This window comes from Macaca thibetana, chromosome 17 (genome assembly GCF_024542745.1).
Source record: "Macaca thibetana thibetana isolate TM-01 chromosome 17, ASM2454274v1, whole genome shotgun sequence".
Classification (NCBI taxonomy): Eukaryota; Metazoa; Chordata; class Mammalia; order Primates; family Cercopithecidae; genus Macaca; species Macaca thibetana.
The window spans coordinates 35,465,342-35,489,656 of NC_065594.1; positions in this window are offsets into that span (position 1 = coordinate 35,465,342).

Sequence of the window (24,315 nt, forward strand, 5' to 3'; positions counted from 1 at the left end):
TGAATTATGACAAATTATTAACAATAAGTGAAATCAAAAATGTGGATTTTTTATAGAAATTATTTGCTTCTTTCTTTTAGGAAAGTGAAACAGTTTCTTTTCACATCCTCAAACATAAAAGCCTATTCTCTTCAGATTTATATAGATCAGTGGGCCTCAAATTTTGACTTCCATAATATCTTTACAATCTTAAAAGTTGTTGAAGGCCTCACATAGTTTTACCTGTGTTATATTTGTTATATAGTAATCAAAATAGAGATATTAAATTATTCATTTGTCATTTAAAACATCAACAATAATAAATGTATTGACTTAAATAACACATTTTATGATATTTTCCAAATTTTTAAAAAAGTGATTGTAAGCAACATCACTGTTTTGCATTTTTTGCAAGTATCTTTAGTTTCTGGCTTAATAAAGAAAAGCAGTTCTCTCATATCAGTTTCTACACTATGTTGAGATATGCTGTTTACGGAGTAGTATATAAATATAATCCATCCTCACACATATTTGTAATTGAAAAAGGCTGGTCTTTTCAGATAATTGTAAAAATTCTTCTTTGATACCCTACCAAAACTCAACAATTCGTAGTTTCTTAAAATTTAGTTACAACCTGAAATCCGAAATTGTCTGAACTTGCTGAAATTTGTTACATTCAAATGCATTATTCTGTATTACCCTTTGGTATTTTACCCACACATGAATGTGTAATATTACGCATTGGTCATTTGGAAACTATGTGCCAAAGTACTTACACATAATGTCTGAATTTTGACATATTCCCTTACAGTATGTTAGAATAACAGTAATCGACATCATCGTTCAACTCCTCAGAGGCTTCTTTAAGTCGAGAAGCTGTCAAGATCATGGACACAGATATAACTTTTCCAAAACTCTAAAGTTTACATAAAAGCCTGAATTTTATTGTTAGGAAAAAAATACTGTGAATTGTTTTTTCTTGAAATGGAAGACTCGCTTAGTTTATTTGAAAGGAAATTCTGCTAAATACCTAGACGTAAATAACCATAGTCTTTCTATCAGTTGTTGTTTCAAGTAAAAATAGTGTTTCATGAGAATACTAACTAGTTTGTCTTTCAATCCAAAGAAAAACCACAAGTGCTTTTCCTGAAGACAACCATTATACTTTGCAGGAAAAGTACATGCATTTCTTCCATTTCATCACACAGTATATGAAAATATTACACACATAAAAGTTGTGATTTAATAACATTGATTATATTTACATTTAATTAAGGACATTATTCAATAACACTCTTTCATTGTTTTTATTCGGTGTTTGTAGTATATCTTTTCCATGCTCCCTTCCTTCAAGGTATAGAGTGAATAATTCAGTGACTACTAGTGCAGTTAAATGCCACTACCTTTATAATCAGTCATCAGGAGTTTTACCCTACCACTATTTTACACCATCGTTGGAAATAACAACAGAGCAAAGCAAAAGGGAAATCGCATTTTAGCATTAGTATGAATGTACTTTGATCTCAGGAACCTGAATGGTCCCTAGGTCCATTCACAGGTTCACAAACTATCCTCAGAACATTCCTGATAGCAAATACATGTAATGGCATATAACAGATTTATTTGATCACTTGATAGATAGCCTTATTCATAGTAAACAACTTAAAATATTTGGTTTAATTGACATGAATTACAAATTAAATAATGGAACAATTACATTTTCTAAACGGTGAATAAACTTCTTTGAGAAGAGAAAATAAAAAATTTGTTTCACATTATTTTGTTTTTTGATTCCAGATCAGCAATTTCTAGAACAAAAGTTGTTTCATGGTTAAAGGTTCAATTTACCTACTATTCAGCATACCAAACAACAAATTCCAAGTTTCAATTTCACTGCTATTACATATGTGCAATTGAGTGTCTTGAAACACAACATATATTCATTCTTTAGCTTCTTTCTTATAAGAAAACAGAACAATATAAAATATAATTCCCATAAAATGGAAGGTTTGTACCAATGAAGCTTACTTCTGCATGTAAGCAAAATTAGTTTACATAACTTTAGGTATTTCAAAAGAAAAACCTCAACATATGTTACAAATGTTGATATGCAAACTATAGATTTGTTTAAAGGCTTCTATATGCTTCTTTGAAGTTGAGAATTCTAACATGCACAGTATATTCTTCAGTATAATTGCAAACGATGGTTTACAATATGAATTTGATAATCAATTATAGACTCCAAATCCATAAGCCATATTATGTAATCAGTGGTCAAAAGATAAATACTTTGAAGAATATGCTTTATATTTCAGATTCTAATTAATGTAACATATTGATCCTAACTATATGCATGTACAAGAGCTTTTAAGGATTCACTTTTAAAAAGATGGTTCTCTAAAATGATTTAGAGGAATATTTGCAAGTGAAATTTTTATTTATTTTTATCTACAATAAAACCAATTAAAGCAGTATTTCCTTTTAAATATTCATAAGTAATGCATCTCTGAGTAATAATGAGAAATAGAACAGATGACAGCCTGATTTTATGCAACTATGCAATTAAAATAATTTGCTCTGGCTGTTTTCATAGGATAGAAATCACATAACCTTACTTCTTTACAATTTCAATTAGACCTCTAATTAATTGATGCCAAATTCCTTTGCATCTTACGTAGAAATAATATGAATATAATAAAAAATGTATTTTACATGGAATTATAAAATACAAAAGTCAGTTCGATATACACACAATTCTAAGAAATAATAGGTAGTGGAAAAAATAGTACTCTAGCATATTACTCTTACCACCTTTCCTTTTCAATCTGTGTGTTTCTATACCCTGTGAAACAGTTTACATTTCCTGTTTCCCTAGGGGGTGAAGTTCAGAATTTTGTGACAGTGGATTGTAAGACACATTACCAATAATAAAGTTATTTTACCATTATGTTTATTTTGTCTCATAACCTCTGAAAATTTGATATCATTCGTCTTGTCAAATGTTGATCCAATTGCTACTATTATATCTATTTTTCCTACATTAATTATTGATTCACAAGTAGCAGAAAGAAAATGATGCTTTGTCTAAATTCTTCCATCTGAAAGCCAAATCACATGGAAATTTTATGTAAAACATATGACTTATTCATTATATTTTCATCATTTTTAGGAATGAGTAGTACAGTATATGAAAAAATAAAGAATCATTATGGTCAATGTGTTTGGATTAATGTTTATTGAACACCTACTTTATCTTCAATGCATTGGATACTGAAGAACAGATTGAAGCCACACCCAGCCTAGTGGAGAAGACAAGCTTTTATCAAATATTCACACAATTTAATATCAAGGTACACCCACAATATGTACTTCTGGCAGTACATGGTTTTATTAGAAACTGTAATTGGAGATTACTTTAGGAAGATACAATTAAACCAAAGCCAAAAGTATGGAAACAAGTTCATTGTCTAGTTAATTTTTAGCTAAAAGGAGTAGAAAACAGTTTTACACCCAGATGCAACGGCATGGGCAAACACACTTTGGCGGGAGAAAATAAAAGGTAGCCAGAGACTGCAGTGGAGAGGTAAGAGATGACAATTCATGGGGGAGGGAATATTGAAGGCAGACAAATGAAGTTTTTAGAACTTGGTGACAAATTAGATTTGGAATCCAATAAGGCTCCTAAGTTTCTGGCTTACACAATTATCCAAATTCACTGAGATAGGGGCTATTGGAAGAGAATCAAGTTTTCTTTTCTGGTGTGAAGAGGAGAAAAGGCAGGAAAATGAAGGTCAGCAATTTGTTTGTATACTTTAAGTTTCATTTGCCCTTAAAATATCGAAAAATACTACGAATTGGAATTAATATAAGTTTGGAATTCAATGAAGAGATTTTGGCTTCATAGGTAAATTTGTGTCATCTGTATAGATATAAATGTCGTAACTTTGGCCTTCAAGGATAAATAGTAACAGGGGAACAGGTCCTAAGACAAAGACTTGGGGAACTCCAGGAGACTGAGTCTGAAAAGGAGATAGGCAGGTTAAGAGTGAAGGAGCAGCTCCAGGAGAGTGTTGTGTTACAGAAGCCACTTCTTTGTGTTTTCAGAAGGAAGAGAAATCAGTAGTGTGAATTCCACAGAGAGATGAATTAAATGAGGTTTAAAGACACGGCAGCCAGATAAAACATTTATGTGAGGGTTATTAAAAATGTGGTAGTGTGAAAGCCATTTCAGAGTGGTTTGATCAAGAGATGGAAGGTGATGCAACACAGAGAATAACCCTAGAAAGCTTGAATTAAGGGGTAGCTTAAAAGGAAGAGCTTTAATCCAAGAGATCATTAACGGTAACACAATTTTTCAACAATGCAAGCAGTGCTGGTTAATTATTTGTGTCTACTTGGCCAGGTTAAGAGATGCCCAGAAAGCTGATCAAACATTATTTCTGTGTGTATTTATCGAGTTATTTCGAAAAAGATTAGTTTTTGAATTTCAGTAAACTAAATAAAAAAGATTGCCATCACCAGTGTGGACTGACATCATCCAGCCCCACCAAGGCCTAGCTAGAACAAAATGTCAGAGGGAGGGTGAATTCTCTGTCCTTGCGCTAAAACTTTCATCTTCTTTTGCTCTTGGACGTCAGAGCTCCTGGTTCTTGGGCCTTCAGACTCTGAGACTTCCACCAGAAAGCTCCTTGGTTCTCAGGACTTTGGACTTGACCTGAATCACACTATAGATTTCCTGTTTCTTCAGCTTGAAGATGTCATGTCAAGGGACTTCTTGGCTTACGTAACTGCAATATCCAATTGCCATAATAAATTTTCTCTTTTATATGTGTCTATATATATCCCATCCTATATATATCCAATGTCTCAGGAGAATTCTAATACATCAACTTTATGTTCTAAGATTGGATAAAAATATAAATAGTTCTCAATGATTAGACAGCTAGCATACATTAACAATAATATATGGAAAAAACTAGATGATAAATGTTTAGGGTTTGGAAAATGAGATCAGGACTTCTGACTTAGCAGAGATTTTGTTTTTTTTTTTAATCACACAATTTTTATATAATATTTTGCCAGTATGATATACATTAAACCATTTGATTTAGCAACTTGCATTAAACAATTAAGGTAATAGCATTTGTATCACTTTTAATACAGATATAATATAATTATTATATCCTGCAAAAAATACTACTTCCAAGAATAACTTAGCATATTATGAAAGACTCAGAATATTGATCCATTGTTGAAACTGTAGTATGGTATGTAACTAGATTTTGTTTAGAATTTTGATTATTAATCATATATTTTAAAGTATTAGTCTTCCTACAGTATAGAAGTTTAGATGACTTTTGCATATCTGTTACACATATTTATATAAAAGTACAGCTATAGGCATACACAGTTTTATAATATCTGTTGGATAAATGTATCTTTATTATCTCTTTATTTGTCAGGTATGAGATAGGGGATAGGCTACATTTTAATCATTTGTGCACATTATATTTTTAATAAGTTTTTTATATCAAGCATGTGACATTTTACTTTTCAAAAAGGTGACTATCACTTCACCTTTACTTAGATTTATCTCATTATTTTCTCCTTTGGAATTAAAATTTGAAATTTATTTTTCGACAAGAAAATCAACAGTGCACTCTGAATAATAAAATATACTAAAAGAAACAGAGATTTGAAAAGTGTACTGTAATTTATAACACAATGAGGCAAGGAAGGATGAATCTAGACAGGACACAAAACAAGGAGATAGGGAATGAGATTTCCTATTGGGACAAACTAATCTGGACTGACTGCCACACTGCATACCCTTCAACTGATCATTAAATTTGAAGATTAATTGCTTCAAATTACAGGAAACTCTAACTACACAGCAGAAAACAGTACCTGAAAGTTAAAAAACAAACAAACAAACAAACAAACAAAAACAGACAACATGTAGTTTGTGTAGAAAAATATCTGGCATTTGAAAAATCCAGTAGAAAAATGGGGTAGAGTTGGACCCTGAGAGGATAGTGATAAAGACTGGGTGGACAGTTGCTGCTTCTCAGCAACCAAGATAGGTTTCAAGAATAAGACTCAAGTTTCTGGACACTGGGAAAAACTTATGAGGGCCTACAACCACTGAATAACATGAATTATTAATACGGAACATTGGCCCAGGTGTATAAGACAGGAATTTAGTACCATGGCTGGAACGAAATGGGTCCAATTTGGAGAAATTAACAGAGCTAAATGCATATCTGGATAATCAAAATTAAACTAAAGTTCTTATTTAAAGATAAAAACTTTTTAGAAGCCTAATGTGTTCTATTTGGTAGTCTCACTGGCCCAAAGTCCTTGTGACTTTTTCCTAGGAGGCCCATGTAAGGATTTTACAGCGAGATTGTAAAGATTTTACATGGGGCTTTCCTAGGAGGAGGTACAGGATATAAGGAATTGCGACAGCACAGACTGAGGAATGGAATGTTCCTAGTCATGTTTCTGAGGTTAAAACCTGCTTGACATTTCATACTTTTCGTTGTGGAAACCTTAGTATAATGGATGACTCCCATTTACACCGGATGGTGAAGATTAATGAAATGTTGTCTTGGAAACAGAAAGTCAGTGAATATCTTTTACAACTCTGTGCACGCTTCATCTCCCCAACCTATAGAAATACTTAATAAAACCCTTTTGTTTATTGTATCGCAAAAACAAAAGTTACAATAAGCAAAATCAGGTATATATTATCTAAAGAGATACAAATGATATTCTAGTCTATCATTAATATAATGTATAAAAAGTGTAAGTTATAATTTAGTAATTTTCAGACATGTGATAAGAATAACTACCAAAAGTAGGGGTGTAACTCTTTTCTGCCAAGTTATGTGTGTTTGTGGTTATTTCTTAAAAACAAACAACAAAAAAAGAAAGTAACCCCTTTAAGTGCATAATTTACTAATAAGTTGTCATCTACGAAAAAAAGCTGTCCTCGGCCGGGCGTGGTGGCTCACGCGAGGTGGGCGGATCACAAGGTCAGGAGATCCAGACCATCCTGGCTAACATGGTGAAACCCGTCTGTACAAAAAATTAGCCGGGCATAGTGGTGGGCGCCTGTAGTCCCCGCTACTCGGGAGGCTGAGGCAGGAGAATGATGTGAACCCGGGAGGTGGAGCTTGCAGTGAGCAGAGATAGCGCCACTGCACTCCAGCCTGGACCACAGAGCGAGATTCCGTCAGAGAAGGAAGGAAGGGAGGAAGGGAGGAAAGGAGGGAGGGAAGGAGGGAAGGGAGGGACAGTTCACACTAGAAAGTTTTCAATAAAACATAAATGTAGAATTGTTTGCATATACACATACCAGATCTCTCAGTTACGCTGTTTTTTTCCTGAAAATTCCAACTCAAAATATATACTAAGCAATATGGCTATGAATCGTCTTATTCATTAAAAATTTCAGAAAATGTATGTTTCCCTGTTTAATTCATCAAAGCCAAAGCTTTTTCCCCCTTTATATTCAAATTTATGATGGGCTTTTATTTTCATTCTACCTGATTGACGATTGGTATAGGGGTACAACAAAGCAAAAAAAAAACATTGTTGAATCTTCATGCCATCTATAAGGATAGTCCAGTATGTGCCCTCTAAAACCTCACTGATGGGAACTGTGTCACATAAATATTGTCTGGCTTAAGCTAGTCAACATCCAACCACTCATCTTGGAAGGAGGGAGCCAACATCCTCTGTATCATCTAGCCTTCAAATGGCAACAAAATCAGAGAGCAGTGCGCAAGGAATAAGGTTAAGTACATGTTGCCTGCCATGCCAGTTTAACCTTTAAGCTGGGTCTGTAATTTTGCATTATTTATTTCTTCTTTCTTCCAAGGATCTTGTCTTCAACTAGATCAGTCACAAGATAATATGACTGACAAGGCCCCTGTGAAATAAAGTTACGCAATAATGACGGACAACTGCTACATTCTTATTTTGCCACCATTCTCTTATGTAAAAACTAAGGTTACTAAGCCATTAAATTGCAATCATGAAAATTAAAATTGCTTTGAGGAGACAATTTGTTATCAGCCATCATATTTTTACACAGTGATTTGTATTAAGAGACAGAATATACCTCATTACTACTTTACAAAAAACACAGAAAAGTAAAAAATATTAAAAGCAATGCAGAAAAAAAATCCATATATCTAATTGCACATAAAAATTGCAAACATTTAATTGCACTATTAACTGAATCTCATTCTGTGTTCATCTTCTAAACATTTTAATTTATTGGATACAAGAGATTGTGTCATTACCCATGAATGTCAAAACATTTCTCATTAATAAAAACATTTAGCTCCTTGACTTCATTGAGAATGGAATAATCTAGAAAATGATTCTTTCTGATTATTTCCATCACATTTTCTTCAAATTTTGAGGCTCAAATTTGAAAACTAGGGCTTGAGGAAAGCTGTAACAATAGTTTGCCTTAGTGGTATACTTCTCCTGACTTTCACTTTCTATATGTCACCAAAGAGGAAAGCCCCAATCATGTCTACTTGGTTTCCAGATCAGAGATAAGAATTAGGATTTAGTGCATTTTCGCAAAACAGTATTGTCTTAAATTGCTATTGCTCTTGTAATAAATGCTATTGCTCTTGTAATAAATGGACACAAACTTAGTAACTTGAAAGAAAGTAAATTTATTATTGTGCAGTTCTAGAGTTCAGAAGTCCAAAATGGGTATCTTGGGGTTAAATCTTAGCAACTGCATGGCTGAACTCTTTCTGAAGGCTTTAGGAGAAAATCTATATCCTTACCTTTTCCACTTTCTATAGCCTACCTGCATATGGCCACCTTCCTCCATCTTCAAAGCCAGCAAGGTAAAATCTTCAAATTTCTCTGTGATTCTTTTTCCACCATCACACCCCTTTCTCTGACTCTTTTAAGTATTCTTGTCATTATATTGGCCTAACAGAGATAATCCAGGATAATCTTCCTATCCCAAAATCTTTAACTTAATCACAGGTTACATATATAAAGGTTTGCTACATAAAGTAACACATTCACAAGTTCCAGAAAGTAGAATGTGGACATCTTGGGGGAGAAATTATTCTCCCTGCCATAAGTATTATATTCATTTGCCATTCAAAAATACAATTTTTTCTATTGTATTAAACAAAATCAATGGAGTAAAAAGGCTTATGAGCTCCAACACCTATTTAATGAAACCTCAGTAAAGTTTCTGATTATCACCTTTCCTGGAATACCTAGATCCTCTCTTTGCCTGAGTTCGTTCTTAGCACCCAACTGACACCTCCTTAGCATATTTCCATTAGCACTTCACAGCTGAATATATGTATATGTATATACATATATATACACATACATACTAGCTGTGTATGTGTGTGTATATGCAGCTGTGTTGTGTGTATATATACATACACATATATACATACAGATGTGTGTGTATATATATATGAAAACAAATGTTTTAGTCAATTTCAGATTTATTAACTATTTTTAGAAAAGAAAAAACATTTCAAAAATGAAAATATGTTGTCCAATAAGCAAGCAACTTTCTCTCCTCATCACAATCTTATTCTGGTTTACATTTATTTTCTTTCAAACCATCAGAGATGCTGAATGCTAATAATAAATTTTCTGATAGAAGATATCTGGGAACATTAATTTAAAAATCAAACACAAGAATTAAATGCCAGATGAATGAGTTACTCCAGAATATTTGGTTGTGTCAGAAAGCATCAAGTATTATAATTGGCCTCTATCATTTCAACATTGTTATTTTTATTTATGTATGTATGTTTTTGCGACAGTATCTCATTCTGTCATCCAGGCTGAAGTGCAGTGGCATGATCACAGCTTACTGGAGCCTTGAAATCCAGATATTAAGTGATCTTTCTGTCCCAGCCTCCCAAGTAGCTAGGGCCACAGGTGCATGCCACCATACTTGGCTAATTTTATTTTATTCTTTTTATTTTTATTTTTGTAGAGATAGGGTCCTTACATACTGTCCAAGCTGGCATTGAACTCCTAGCTTCAGGCCATCCTTCCACGTTGACCTTCTAAATTGACAGTATTACTCTCATGAGCCACAACATCCAGCCCATTTTAATATTATTTATAAGCAAAAGTTATGTTATGGAACTTTGGAGTGCAAATAAATTTAAACAAAAAAGATCATAAAGGAAACATAAAGGTTTTAATAAAGGGAAAGTAAATAATTTCTGAACAAATATTGAGTCAAGCCTCTTTAGTTATTTTAACTAAGTTAGACCTGTGTGCCCAAAATCCAATTATTCAATGCAGCTTGGAATGTTAGAATTGTCCAACAAAAATTTGATATTAGAAGTTTGATAATTTATGTAAAATTAAAAGAGAGAAAAATACTTTGGCATATTATCTGTGCATTACTATTTTATAGATACAGATGTATATGCTTTCTTCCTAAACTTAGATGCAAAATAGTGTGTTTTGCTTATTTTTTTTCCCTTTTAACCTGGTGTCGAGGCTTCAGTAAGTACAGACAAATAGGGTTTTGCTTTTCTCCCATGTCCATAAATTCCTAAACAATTTTTTTCATAAGAGACCTGGAAAAGAACCAAATGGCTGATCATGGCTGCCTAACAAGAGATGCAAGAGACTATAATGACACATTCAGGAATGATAAATAATGATAAGCTATTTAAACCAAAAATAAAATATATTTTTGCTCATCATTTGGGGATACAGCCTAGATATTAGATATTCTGAGGCTTGAAGAAGAAACAGTTACTTTGCACATATTTACTATTCAGAATTTCATCCTATTCCATTTTTCCAAACCACACCTTGATGAACCTACTTTTTAAAAAACTAATCTTGTACTTCTTATGCTTTCTGATGTACAGTTTAACTTCTCACTAGCTTCTTGTTGTGCTCAAGAACATGTGTTCACTGCTTATTTTCTCTCTTCTTATTTTAGTGGTTGTCTCTTCACCATCTGATTCAGAGCCTCAAAATTGTGACGTAGTTTTTCATCCTTTGACAGAACCCTCCTATCATTTTCCTTGATGTTGTCTTGAATGTATCCTTTTATTTACTAATGTTAGTAGAAAAGTGAAAAGAGGAAAATGCCATTGATTCTAATACTTTATTGAATTATGAATATTCCTAAAATTTTTAATACATATATCTTTCTCCAATTTAGGAAAATGTTATACTCATACAGCCTTTAATATTGTTTTTGTTCCAGTTCTTCTAGCTTGTGCATCAGAAAATATCAGTGTAATTGTAAGTTTATTCTTATTCTGCCTTTCATATTTATTATTCTCTTCCATAGACATTTATTTTTTAATAATCTCCTTTAAGGTACTAATGAGCTTCATTTTTTTCCAGATTGAGTAATCTGCTTACAACATTAATTTTGTTAGAATATACTCTACAAGAGTTCAGACAATTTATTATGTTGGGGTTGCTAAATATTTTCTGTAAAATACCCAGAAGAAGGCATGGATGTTATGTAGTAGTTGTTGACTCCATAAACGATTGATGTACAAATACAAGTATTATTATTCTTTAATTCATTTTCATTTACAAAATCTGTGCTTCTCTTTTTTTGTTTCTCTGAGCTCTTTTTAGTAGATATTATTTTTTGCCTCTTACTAAATATACAAATAAACAATATTTTCAGTTGCATTATTTTTTAAATTATTCTTTTACTATTTATATACTAGATACATTTACTTTTCAATGGAAACGTCTTTCAAAATAGTGATTATTTTTTCTGTTTTGCAAAATAGGAAATGATTTTGTTCCACTGAAAATTTTAAAGTGAAAAAAATAACAAATCCAAGAATCATTTAAGAAATATGTTTCCATTTATTTGGATGATGATTATGAAATTATTTTACACCTTCTAATTTCAAATTCTATAAACACTTCTAGTAGTGTTTTAATGTGCAATGACCTATACAATTTTAATCATAGTCATATAAAATAAGTATGAATAAGCTCCAAATACATATTTACCAAAATAAAATTGGAAATCACAAATATGACACTTTATTTTGTTTACTTAAAAATTATTGATGAAAAAACATATTTAAGGAGCATTAATTTGGAATTCTTACATATCAACCAATAATAAAATCTATTCAAATCCATTCAAATTATAGTCTCAATAGGGTGTTTTTGACTGATCAGAATTTGCTATCATTTATTGCAAATTAATTTTTTAAAGGTCGGTTACTTCAAAATCAGCCTGGCACTATTTTCTATTTTCTACTTCAAAAAGTTTTTCTATATATTATATAAACAATATGAAATATTTGAATAGGCCACAGGGAAACTGACTTATTTCTTTATTCTTCATTATTAATCTCAGGAACTGTAAATCACATAAATTTTTATAAAGAAATAAAGAAATATCACCAAAGTAAATGAATTGGCTCCAAAATAATGTATTTATGAAAGCATGTTGAGATGGCTCTTGCTTATGGCTCATTTTTAGAATACAAAAAACGATAGAATATTTACATTTTAACAACAACAGTGCTGTCATAACAACACAATTTTGACTGCAGTGAACATGTATATGCAAAATACCCTGCATCAAAAACTAAATCCAAAGCAGTAACAAACAACTCAACTTTGAAGATATTTGCCTCAATTTAATTGTAATGTTTGACTAGATATATCTTTAACATATAAAAATGGGTTCTCCATAAGGGATTTTCTGACAGTAGCATGCATCTGGCACTGATATATAGTTATGATTAAATTTGAAGTTTTGAATTGCAGTTAAGTATAAGAGAATATTTTAATCATCCTAAACTTTGAATTAAGAGCCTCTAATGAACCAGTAGTGTACCTAGCAAAGGAACGTATGAAACTAAATTCTTAACAAAATCAATCATTTGCCCCGATGTCAATTGATTCCTGAATTGATAATATTTCTGTTAATAAAGTCAAAGTTTGTTTTTATAAATCTGAGGTGTTGTGTGAACATTTTTAGTATAACCTGGACTACTATGGAATAAAAAGAAAACATGAAACTGTACTTTGACATACTGACCCATTTACCATTGTAAAACTGTATTCATTGTTTTTAGTATAAATTATTTTCTGAATAATTATATTTTCTGATATCAGCAGAGCCTATACAGATTTCTTTTTATTATAATTTTAAGGATAAATCTTCAGTCCTTTATATTTCAAGCTATTTGTATATTTGAATACAAACTCTATATTTTGTAGCCAGTATATAGTTGGATCATGTTTTCTTTCTAACATTCTAATCCATTCTACCAATGTAATGTCAATTAATTAATGTAATTTGCTTAATCCATTTATATTTAATGTAATTATTAATATAGTTGGGTTTATACCTACCATTTTATTTTTTCCGTATATTTAATGAACATTTTTTTTTCTTTCTTATATTACTGTTTTCTTTTTTGTTAAGTAGTTACTTTCTTGTACGCCATTTTAATTCACTTTCTTATTTTATTATATTTTAATTATTTTCTTAGTATTTGTCATGGGGATTAGAACAATCATTTTAATTTGTAAGAAACTAGATTACATTAATAAACAATATTAATAACACACAAAACTTTTATCTATAAAGCTCCATTTCTCTTCCCTCACATGATTTTGTCATAAAAAATATATCAGTTTACATCATGGGCTCATCAATGAAGATTTATAATTATTGAATTAAACATTGCATTTTTAGTTATGTAGGAGAAGAAAAAAGTTATAATCAAAATATATTTCTACTGCATTTTTTATTAATCTATGTGTTGACCGTTACTGGTGGTCTTTATTTCTTTAGGTAAATTCAACTTCCTGTCTAATGTTCTTTTCTTTTATCCTGAAGTACAAAGTGGAATAATTAGCACTACATAATTTCAAGACCTACTATACGATTACAGTACTTAAGATAATGTGGTACTGACAAAAGAATGGGCACAAACATCAAAGAAACAGAATAAATAGTTCACAAATAAACTCATACAAACACAGTCAACTGATCTTTGGCAAAGAAGAAAAGGCAGTTTAATAAAGGGTAGCCTTCTCAACAAACTGTGCTAAAACAATTGAATTGTATATGTTATAAAAGAAAGAATTCTATATAGAGATCATGCAACATATATAAAAATTATCTCAAAATTGATTTAAGGTTAAATTTAAATTGTAAAATTATAAATTTTCTAGAAAAATTTATGTGATTATAGTTTTGGGGATGAATTTATAGACAAAACACCAAAACCATGATACATATAAAAGTTAAAATATGGTAAAATTTGTAAAATCATATTTATATGTGTACATGTATATGTGTATATATACGCATATGTGTGTATCTATCTCTCTCTATATATATTTCTGTGCTGAAGAAGATGAAAATATTTCACGGACTGGTAGAAAATATTTGCCGAATATATATCCAATAAAAGACTTCATCTAAAAATGTACAAAGAACACTTAAAACTGAATGATAAGAGATAAAAAACAACCAAATTGAAAAAGTAAGTAAAATTTCTAAACAGACACTTCATCAAACAAGATACACAGATTGAAAATAAACCTATATATGAACAGAAACTCAACTTCACTTGCCATTAGGAAAATGTAAATTAAGACAACAATGAGATTTTACTTCATACCTACAAGAATGACTAAAGCTCTCATTCATTGCTGGTGAGAATATTTAAGCTACAGAAAGTTTGGAAGACACTTTGGCAGCTTCTTATCAAGATGAACATAGTTATACCATACAATCCAACTATCATTCTCCTAGTTATTTATCCAAGTGATTTGCCACTCAAAGAAAAACATGCAGATTTTCATGTCAGCTTTATTCATAATTTCCAAAAATGATACAATTAAGGCGAATGGATAAATATATTGTGGATCATTCAAACAATGGAATGCTATTTAGCCATGTAAAATCATAGATGAGCTGTTAATAATACATATTGCTAAGTGAAATAAGTCAGTCTGAAAAGGCTATATACTGTATAATTCCATTTATACAATATTCTAGAAAAGGCAAACCTATAGAGAAATTAAACTTATTAATGCATACCAAGGTATGAGAGTTAAGTGAAGTTTAAATAGGTAAAGCACAGAATATTAATAGGGCTGGTAAAATTATTCAGTATAGTACTGCAATGATGGATATCTGACATGATGCATTTGTTAAAACCCATTAAAATTGTGGTCATTACACATGGCTACCCTATGTAATAAATTAATACTATGATCCTTATTGATAAACATCTGGTCAACCAAAAAAAAAAGCCTGTAGATTGAGTGAACAGGCATTTATGGAGGATTATATGCTAATTTTGTGTATCAATAAATGAGCAAGGAAAGAAAAGAGGCAAGGATGAGTAACCAATCAGTCATTTTTACAAAGGTTTTACAAAGCCTTTGCCAAATTGCCAGGTACTTCTGGAGTTAATAGGTTTTTATACTGAGCTGAGAAGACTAAGCATTTATAGCTCCTACCAACTCAAGAAATGACTTCAAATAAGATAGTCTCTGAAATTGAATTAGAGCCTGGAGGGACTGAAGATGGGATCTGAGCGCTGATCATTCTCCTCATCAAATAGCAAGTCCTTTTTTTTGGCAGAATCTCTGTGTCTACTACACTGATGCAATAAACTTTAATGTAGAGAAAGTTTAATTAAACATGCTTCTAGAAATTGGGCTTGAAATACTGCATTCCTTATATTCCTAATGTATACAACATCATCAATTTAATAAAATATTATATATTTTCTCAGCAAAAGTAGTTTCTATTGGCACCAATTATTGTGGTGTCCAAAAAAGATTGAAGGTTAGTTAGGACAGTGTAAAGAAAGGTACATTAAAGTTGGGGGATAAGAGAAAAATGAAATCAATTTTCTGCGGTGAATTATTTCTGTTCTGAATTTTAAACGCTTTTTAAAATTATTATTTTTAAAGGTGGGTTAGAGAGAAAAAGTTACTAAGTAAGAGAAATAGGGTTGCCAAGATAAAAATGCATAACAACAACTGGCAAAAACTATGCATACTGGTAGCAAAATATCTAATTAGGTACAGAGATTAAATTAGGGGCAACTCAACCCCTTGATAGAACACCAAGTGAAAATTGTCAAGAAATTAGCCAAGAAACACTGCGGAATTTATTCATGTTGAATCGTCAGATAATTTGTTAAGGAGTGCTTTAAATATGGTGATGAAGAGTTTTAAGTTGGCTGAATAATGTATATGCGGTTGCTTAAGTAGCATTGAGAATTAAGACGACACAGTATGTTCAGAGATGTATGATTGGGTCTGATATTGGTGGAGTTTACATTTCATATTTTCAGGGAATAGGAAGTTATAAAAAGCATGATTGCTTACGGTATTTTCTTCATAAAATGTGACTGGGATAAATAAATTTTATCTTTATTTTGAATTAAATTGGAGTTGCTGAGCATACAAAACATTGTACATTTAAAAATTACAAAGAATTTACAAACTATCAGGGGAACCAAACATCTTAGAAAATGCAAAAATTGATGTTTCTTAAAAATGCATACATTTACTAATGAAAATAACATATTGGAGCTTTCTATACAGGATTTTACTCATTTTGCTGTTTCTGTTTCTGAAAGGTACAAATTTGTCTATGTTAACTTTGCAAATTAATGTAGCCAACATAAAAGAAAAAAAATCAATGCCACATATCGGTATGCATATATCATAGCTGAGCTTAAGAAATGATATCCTGTATTTGTGTAATTTTTACAGTTATTATTGTAATGCTGTATAATTTAAGCAGCCTTTCTAATAAGAAATATTTATTCTTTATTTAACCATTATTTACGTTTTGAAACCAACTAAAACAACAGTGCCCTTTTAAGATCTTGTAAACACATTAAACTTTATTATTTCGCCTCACTATCTAAAGAATATAAACTCAAGATTGTCTTACAGTAATAACAGTTTCAATTGACAGAGTGTCTTTTACAAAAAATTATTTTAGTTTATTTCTCAAGGTTTTTTATTATTATTGATACTTAGTTGCTCCATATATTCAAGTGGGAAAATAGAATAAGGAAAAACTATTGTTTACTGAGTGATGTTTTGTTCCTTGTGCTGTGCTAAATCTTTCACAAAAATTATCCTATATAATCTTAACAATGTACCCTGTGAGTTCAGTATTTTTATCCTTTACGGAAAGGAAGAATAGTGTGTCACAGAAAACCTCTCTCGTGTATCACCACTTGCCTCTTTCTTCCTCCTTCCTCCATCCTTTTATGAGGGAGGAAAGTGTTTTTACATCCAAGAGGATGAGTAGACTTTCACGGATTCCAGATAAATGCATCTGAAAAAGAAAAACTATTAAATTAGATTCATTTCAGGATCATCATTGTTGGAAGACAATTCCCTGAGTCTCTTGCAAACAAGAGCAAAGCCTTTGAAAGTTTTGTTGTTGTTTGGGACTCTTTTCAAAGACATTTTATCATCAACAGCATTGTAGAGCGTATTACGAGAGCTTCTGTTACACCACATTCTCAATAATGCTGACATTAGTTTTTAGTTTTGTGCTGCAATTTCTGGTTGGAATGTAGAGATATGGTGCTGTAGTTTTAATATTCATTCCCACAATGATTAATTATTTTAACATGTTCCCATGTGCTTACTGGTAATTAGGCTCTCCTTTTTTATAATACACTTTTTACTTTTTGGACAATTTTTAAATTGCCTATATTTTTTAATTAAACAAATTATGTCCACTTTATACAGTATAAGAATCTTTTATTCGATAGGTGCACAGTAAATATATTTTCCCACTCTTTGATTTGTCTTTTTACAATTTTAATAGTAGAATTTAATATGTAGAAGATCATAAAATATTAAAATTCATTTTATGAATCTTTGATATTTTAGTTTGTATTATTTTTGTTCTGGATTAAAAGAAAGTACTTTGACTCCCCCAATGTCATAAAGATATCCTCCTCTATTATCTTCTAGAAATGTATCGTTTTATCTTGCAACAAGCTCAACTTGTTGATATTTTATTTTTTAATGTATAATAATATTTGTTTAAATTACATTTGGTTTTGGTATTTGTATTTATTTTCACGAGAATGGTAAGATTATACATTTCCTATTTGAAATATTCTCAGCAGATTTATATAAGAATGCCATATTCTCTTTACACATGTTGTGGTGTTTTCTATTTTTTCCTTATAATATGGATGAGTTTTTGCAACGTTATCATTATTTTATTTTGTATGGATGAAGAATTCAAAGTGAAGCGCAGCCACCTTAACCTGGAATTTTCTCTTTGTGAAGATTTTTGACATTTGATTTTGATTTCTTTTTTTTTCTTTTTTTTTTTTTTTAATCATACTTTAAGTTTTAGGGTTCATGCGCACAACTTGCAGGTTTGTTACATATGTGTACATGTGTCATGTTGGTTTGCTGCACCCATTAACTTGTCATTTACATTAGGTATTTCTCCTAATGCTATCCCTCCCCCAGCCCTCCCCCGTATGACAGGCCCCAGTGTGTGATGTTCCCCACCCTGTGTCCAAGTGTTCTCATTGTTCAATCCCCACTTACGAGTGAAACATGCAGTGTTTGATTTTCTGTCCTTGTGATTTCTTAATAAATGTAACAATATTTATATATTCTTCTATAAAGTTTTACTTGTTCTGCTTTTCAAGAAAACCTCATTAAAACTACATTCTCAAAAATGTATTGACAATTCTTTTTATGTTATACTCTTCAGTCTTTTTAAATACTACAGCATCTATAGCAATGGCCCCTTTTTAATTGATTTGTCAATTGTTGCCTCTCCCATTTTTTCCTTGAAAATATTAGCAGAGTTTTATTAATTTTGTTACTTTGTTGAACATTGTTATGTGCCACCCATATGCTTCTTCAGAAAGTTCAGACAATTCCCCCAGCTACTGAGATTACTGCTGAAGATGGTGCTCGTCTATCAGCCATCTTTGACGATTGCCTTAGAAATGGAATACTAATTCTTCCAAGGATGTCAGTCTTTCCAAAAAGAGTCTGATTCAATAAATGAACAATATAAAAGTATAAATTCCCAGCCTTTCAAGACATCTGGGGACAACTTTAAAGGCTATCCCAACTCCAGAGATTCTCATGTATTCATTCAGCTGAAGTCTTCATTGGAACATATGGGTCTATAGTCTGACTGCATGGTATCAAGGAGGTTAAAACATACATTTAACTATTAAAGAGATTATCAGTGTTGAAGACTCTGAGTCTACATAATTTAACAGGAAAAATTATATTAACACGCTATATGAATAAATCATAGAAACATGAAAAAAAACAATGGCATAAACTAAGTGAGGTAAAAATAACACAGTGGCTGTGGTGGATGATAGAAGGAATTGAATGTTTCAGAAAAATAAACATGCTGAGTGGATTCTCTAAGGCCAGCAAAATAAGAATTGGCCTTCGGAGGGCTCAGATATAGCAATCATTTGCCAAAGCAAGAAGAAATGTGCCAGTGAAGGGGCACCAGCATCACTGAGTTCCCAGTGCTTCAGTTCTGTAGGAAAGAGTTGATGGTAAGAGATGCTGTTAAAGATTAGGTCCCTTTAATAGTAATGGAGTAATTGTAATAGAGCAATTGTAATCATATTAGTAATAGCGATAGAGCCTCTACCCTATAGAGCAAACTTGTTCAACCTACAGCCCACACGCCACATGTTATCTGGGACAACTTTGAATGCTGCCCAACACAAGTTCCTGAACTTTCTTAAAGAGAAAGTTTACCATTTAAGTGCAAAAACCAAATGGACTTAATTATCTTAAGTGGCACAGTAGAGCTTTTGTAAGTCACTTGCCCTCTTTTCTGTATTTTCCTTTATTTCTCAAACTAGATATTTTTTACTGGCCATTGTCCAGTTCACTTATCCCTTTTCTTATGTTTATAATATGCTTTCAAATTTAAATACTAATTTATGAATTTTAATCTTGCATTTTTTCAGTTGTAGAATTTTCATTTGATCCTGATTTTCTGGTCAGATCACTATCTCTCCACTGGTTTTCTTCAATATTTTAATAATTGCTATCTTATTTTAATTTTTTTATTTTTAATTTTAATAGCTATTTTAATGTGTGTCTTAAAACTACATTATGTAGATGCCTCTAGGTATCTTTTTATTGCTTCCTTTTTTCTTATTGACTTTTAGTCATATGATTCTGTCGCTGGTGTGATTTGAATCATTCAATTTTGGCTTTGTTACATGAAAAAAATGTAAATTTGGGGGAATATTAGATTTCTCCTTTAATTTTGCTCCGTTAGTCAGTTACAATACAGACATATTAGATTGATCCAATTGGGGCTAGATTTCAGAATTTGGAAAGGCTGTACTATTTCTAGTTTGCTCTAATTTTTGAACTCAGATCTTCCGTAGAGATACCATCTGAATCTTTGTATATTCAGTAGAGCCCCACTCCTCAGGATGCCCCTCATTCTATGGCTTGATTTCCATGATTGTAAGAATGACAAAATTTTAGCTTACTTTCAGAATTTTACCAGTTATTTCTATATCGCATCTCTGTCTCTGACTACATAAGTGATGGTTTAGGACTCAGCAAATATTTTTAAAACCAATCACATTATAATGTTTGTGCATTATTGTGGGGTCTTTTTTTCTCCCAGATTTGGCCTCTTAGGTCCTTCCTTAATCTGTAGCCTTGAATTGACTATTCTCCCTTTTTGTCTACTGATAAGCCTATAATGTTTAGGTTACTTCTTTCTGTCAGACCTCTACAGCCCACACTGTAAATGGAAAAGTACCTCTAAGTGGGGAAAATGCTAATGTAGGTGTCACTTCAGTGAATTCTTCTTATCTTTAGGATCTTTGTTGTTAAAACCACACAGCCTTTAGATATGTACAGTCCTGTTCCAGGTTTTGTTTTGTTTTGTTTTGTGGAAGAACTCCATCACAGTAGGAAGAGATACCTCAAAAATCAAGTTCTTTTTGAAATGTGATCTTTCTTCATAGTTGGTTTATTGTCAGGAATATTTAATTTCTCACTCCCTTCTACTGTTAATTAGTGTAGTAAAAGCATTTCCCACCTTTCTTCAAAATAGTCATATATCTTTCCCTAGTTTACCTCTTCATCACAATTCCTATTTACCGTAACATACTTGTGGAAAGGCTATATATCATATACATCCCGATGCCAACATACCTCTTGTCTCATACTTGGAATGAATGATTACTGGTATCACTGGAAGGAAGATGCTCTTTTTCATGGATCATATTAACCCCTGTGATATTCATTTTTTTTTAAACTGTATTGTCAATGACAAGATGAAAGTGTCAACAGGTGTTTCAATTGTCCAGCCTAGTTATTCCCTTAGTATTACAGCAAACCCCTTTACGGTTTGTGCTACTTGCTTTACTCATAAAAACATTCAGTTCAACCCACCGAGTGTAAAGATCAAACAAAAGTGTACCTCTCAAGCTTTAGTATTTTCTGTTTTATGATTTCCTTAAAATTCTTGTTTTATGAAAGAAAAGTTTGTGTTATTTGCTGCATAAGGAGTTGAGTATTTTCATTTTTGGAAAATAATGTCAGTGAGCTTGAGATTTAAAATTATCTCCACAAGTAATTCATTTTTTCATGATCAAATTTGCATTTTAAAATATAGGAATATACATTTATGTATGAATATTTGCATCTTTACTGTTTAAACAGTTGACAGAAAGGTACTTTATAGAGAATAAGAAGAGTTTCTTCTCTTACACAGATGCCACATAATGAAGGTGTTAAGAAAAGTGAGAATACATTTATCTTCCTGTTCTTGGTAATTCTTCCCTAGGACATACTCCAGATACATGGATGGGTATTATTTCTTTTTAAGAAAGAAGGTAAACAACTGTCATTCCTGTTTCTTTGCTATATATTATAACTTTGATACAAAGAATTTCCAATTTGCGAGACTTCAGCAACTTCAGTACGGGCTTCAGACTTCTAAAGTGACATCCCATATAATGTTAGAATAGTTAATAATCATGTTAATTTCTTAATGTCCCCTATACTGTGTGTCATCAATAAATGCATAGGCAATTGGAATACATGTCTACAAAATGTCCGTCCAATCATTGTACGTTTTTGCCATCAGATTAATCATTCTGAAATATCAGACTCCTATCTTGAATAAAATCTATATTCCTACCTTAGCTGTACCACTCCTCCACAATTTGGCTGCAGTTAATCCTTTAAAAATTATTCTCATACTTTATCTCAAATTCAGACTGACACATCTAATATTTATTCCTTAAATATCTTCATTCACTCGCTTCAAGTCTAATTTGTCCCAGGAAGGTTTTCTTCTAAATCTATTTACATCTATTCCACTATCAAAATTTAGGTTTTCAGTTTTCCTAATGTTCTTTTCAAAATTGCAAAATTTAGTAATTTTTCATACCATGTTATCCCAAAGTAGTTTAAATATGACAAAATTGAACAAATGTTTAGCAAACCAACCCTTCACTTAATTAAATAATTTCTGATACATTTTATATCTAGGGGTTATGTAAATTTTCACTTGGGTTTATGACTTCTACCAAGAATTAGAGAAGAGAAATTACATCGCAATGTATTTCATTATGCCTATACAAATTACATACTAAGTAAATTTATTATAAAAATGAGATAAAAAAATTGTTTTTTTTTTTGCACTCTTTAAATTGAAGAAAGGACAAATCTATGTTTATATTTAACCCTTTAGAATAAAAGGTTTTATTATCAGTATGCATCTGTAGATGGTAAGCCATTAAACCAAAATAAAAATACGTAATAAAATTTAAAATCTGTGGATTGCTACATGCCATTCAATTATTTTTCTATAATTTTAGAAAAATATTCTGAAATTTTAGATACTTGTGAATTACAGTAAGTTGTTGGCATCTTTTCTCTTTGAGTAGTTGAATACCACCTGATCAATTGTATTTTTAGAAAGACTTGTTGCTTGCTTGGCAAAACAGACACGGGTTAAATTTTAATGCATTGACTAAAATGCTGTTATCTTATTTTCAATAAACATTGTTTACAGATTTCAAAGCTGGCTATGAAAGTCAACTTCTGATTCTTGTAAGAACTTTACTAACACCATTTATTATTGACAAATGTAAAAATTAGTAAGCTATACTTTGCAGAATTTAATATTTTTTCATAATCTACTTTCTTTTTAATTATCTATGGAGCAATTAAATACACCAAATACCTCTTAGAATGTCAATGATTGAATAATACCAATATATATTTCTTAATAATGAAATGATAACCTCGTGTATTTCATATCTGTTGTAGTAGGTCATGACAAAAAAATCAACAAAAATAAGTGATCTAAAAAATATTATCTGAGCCGGGCGCGGTGGCTCAAGCCTGTAATCCCAGCACTTTGGGAGGCTGAGACGGGCGGATCACAAGGTCAGGAGATCGAGACCATCCTGGCTAACATGGTGAAACCCCGTCTCTACTAAAAAATACAAAAAGCTAGCCGGGCGAGGTGGCGGGCGCCTGTAGTCCCAGCTACTCAGGAGGCTGAGGCAGGAGAAAGGCGTGAACCCGGGAGGCGGAGCTTGCAGTGAGCTGAGATCCGGCCACTGCACTCCAGCCCGGGTGACAGAGCGAGACTCCGTCTCAAAAAAAAAAAAAAAAAATTATCTGAAGTGAAATAAAATTTTGAGTATTTTGGTAGGAAAACTTGAAGTATCTAATTGCCTATTTCAACTTTTGTGAAAGTTCCTAGTTATTTATGAATATTTGAAGTTATTTTCTTCATTTCTTGTTAATTGCTTGTGACAGCCAAGAGTTAAAATATGGGTATTCTATTATATAACACAGGAGAACAGCTGCAACACAGTCTGCTTCTGCTGATGCTCTTGACAATGTGTCTCCTAATGCCCTAAAAACAGCTTCTCCCTGCATGGCTGTTACTTCACACTTTCTGGTTGGAACAATTGGACTACTGAAATATTCAAGTGTCACACTAGGGATAATCCATTTCCACCCATTGCAAAGAGGTAGCAAGACAAATTTGCAGTGAGAACAGTAAAACAATACAAATTATTGACAGCCATAATTGTTCTGGCTTGTTAAGAACACGACCAAAAAGTTAAACTCTTTGCAGAAATTTGTATCAACTCTTTATATGGAAAGTTGTTCTATGAAGTTATTCGATATATTAAAAGAGAGAAAATATAGAAAAATTATACACACACATATGTAAAAGATCAAACATGGTAAAAGTAAATGTCGCTCTAATAAGTAATGTCCCTGCTAAAATTA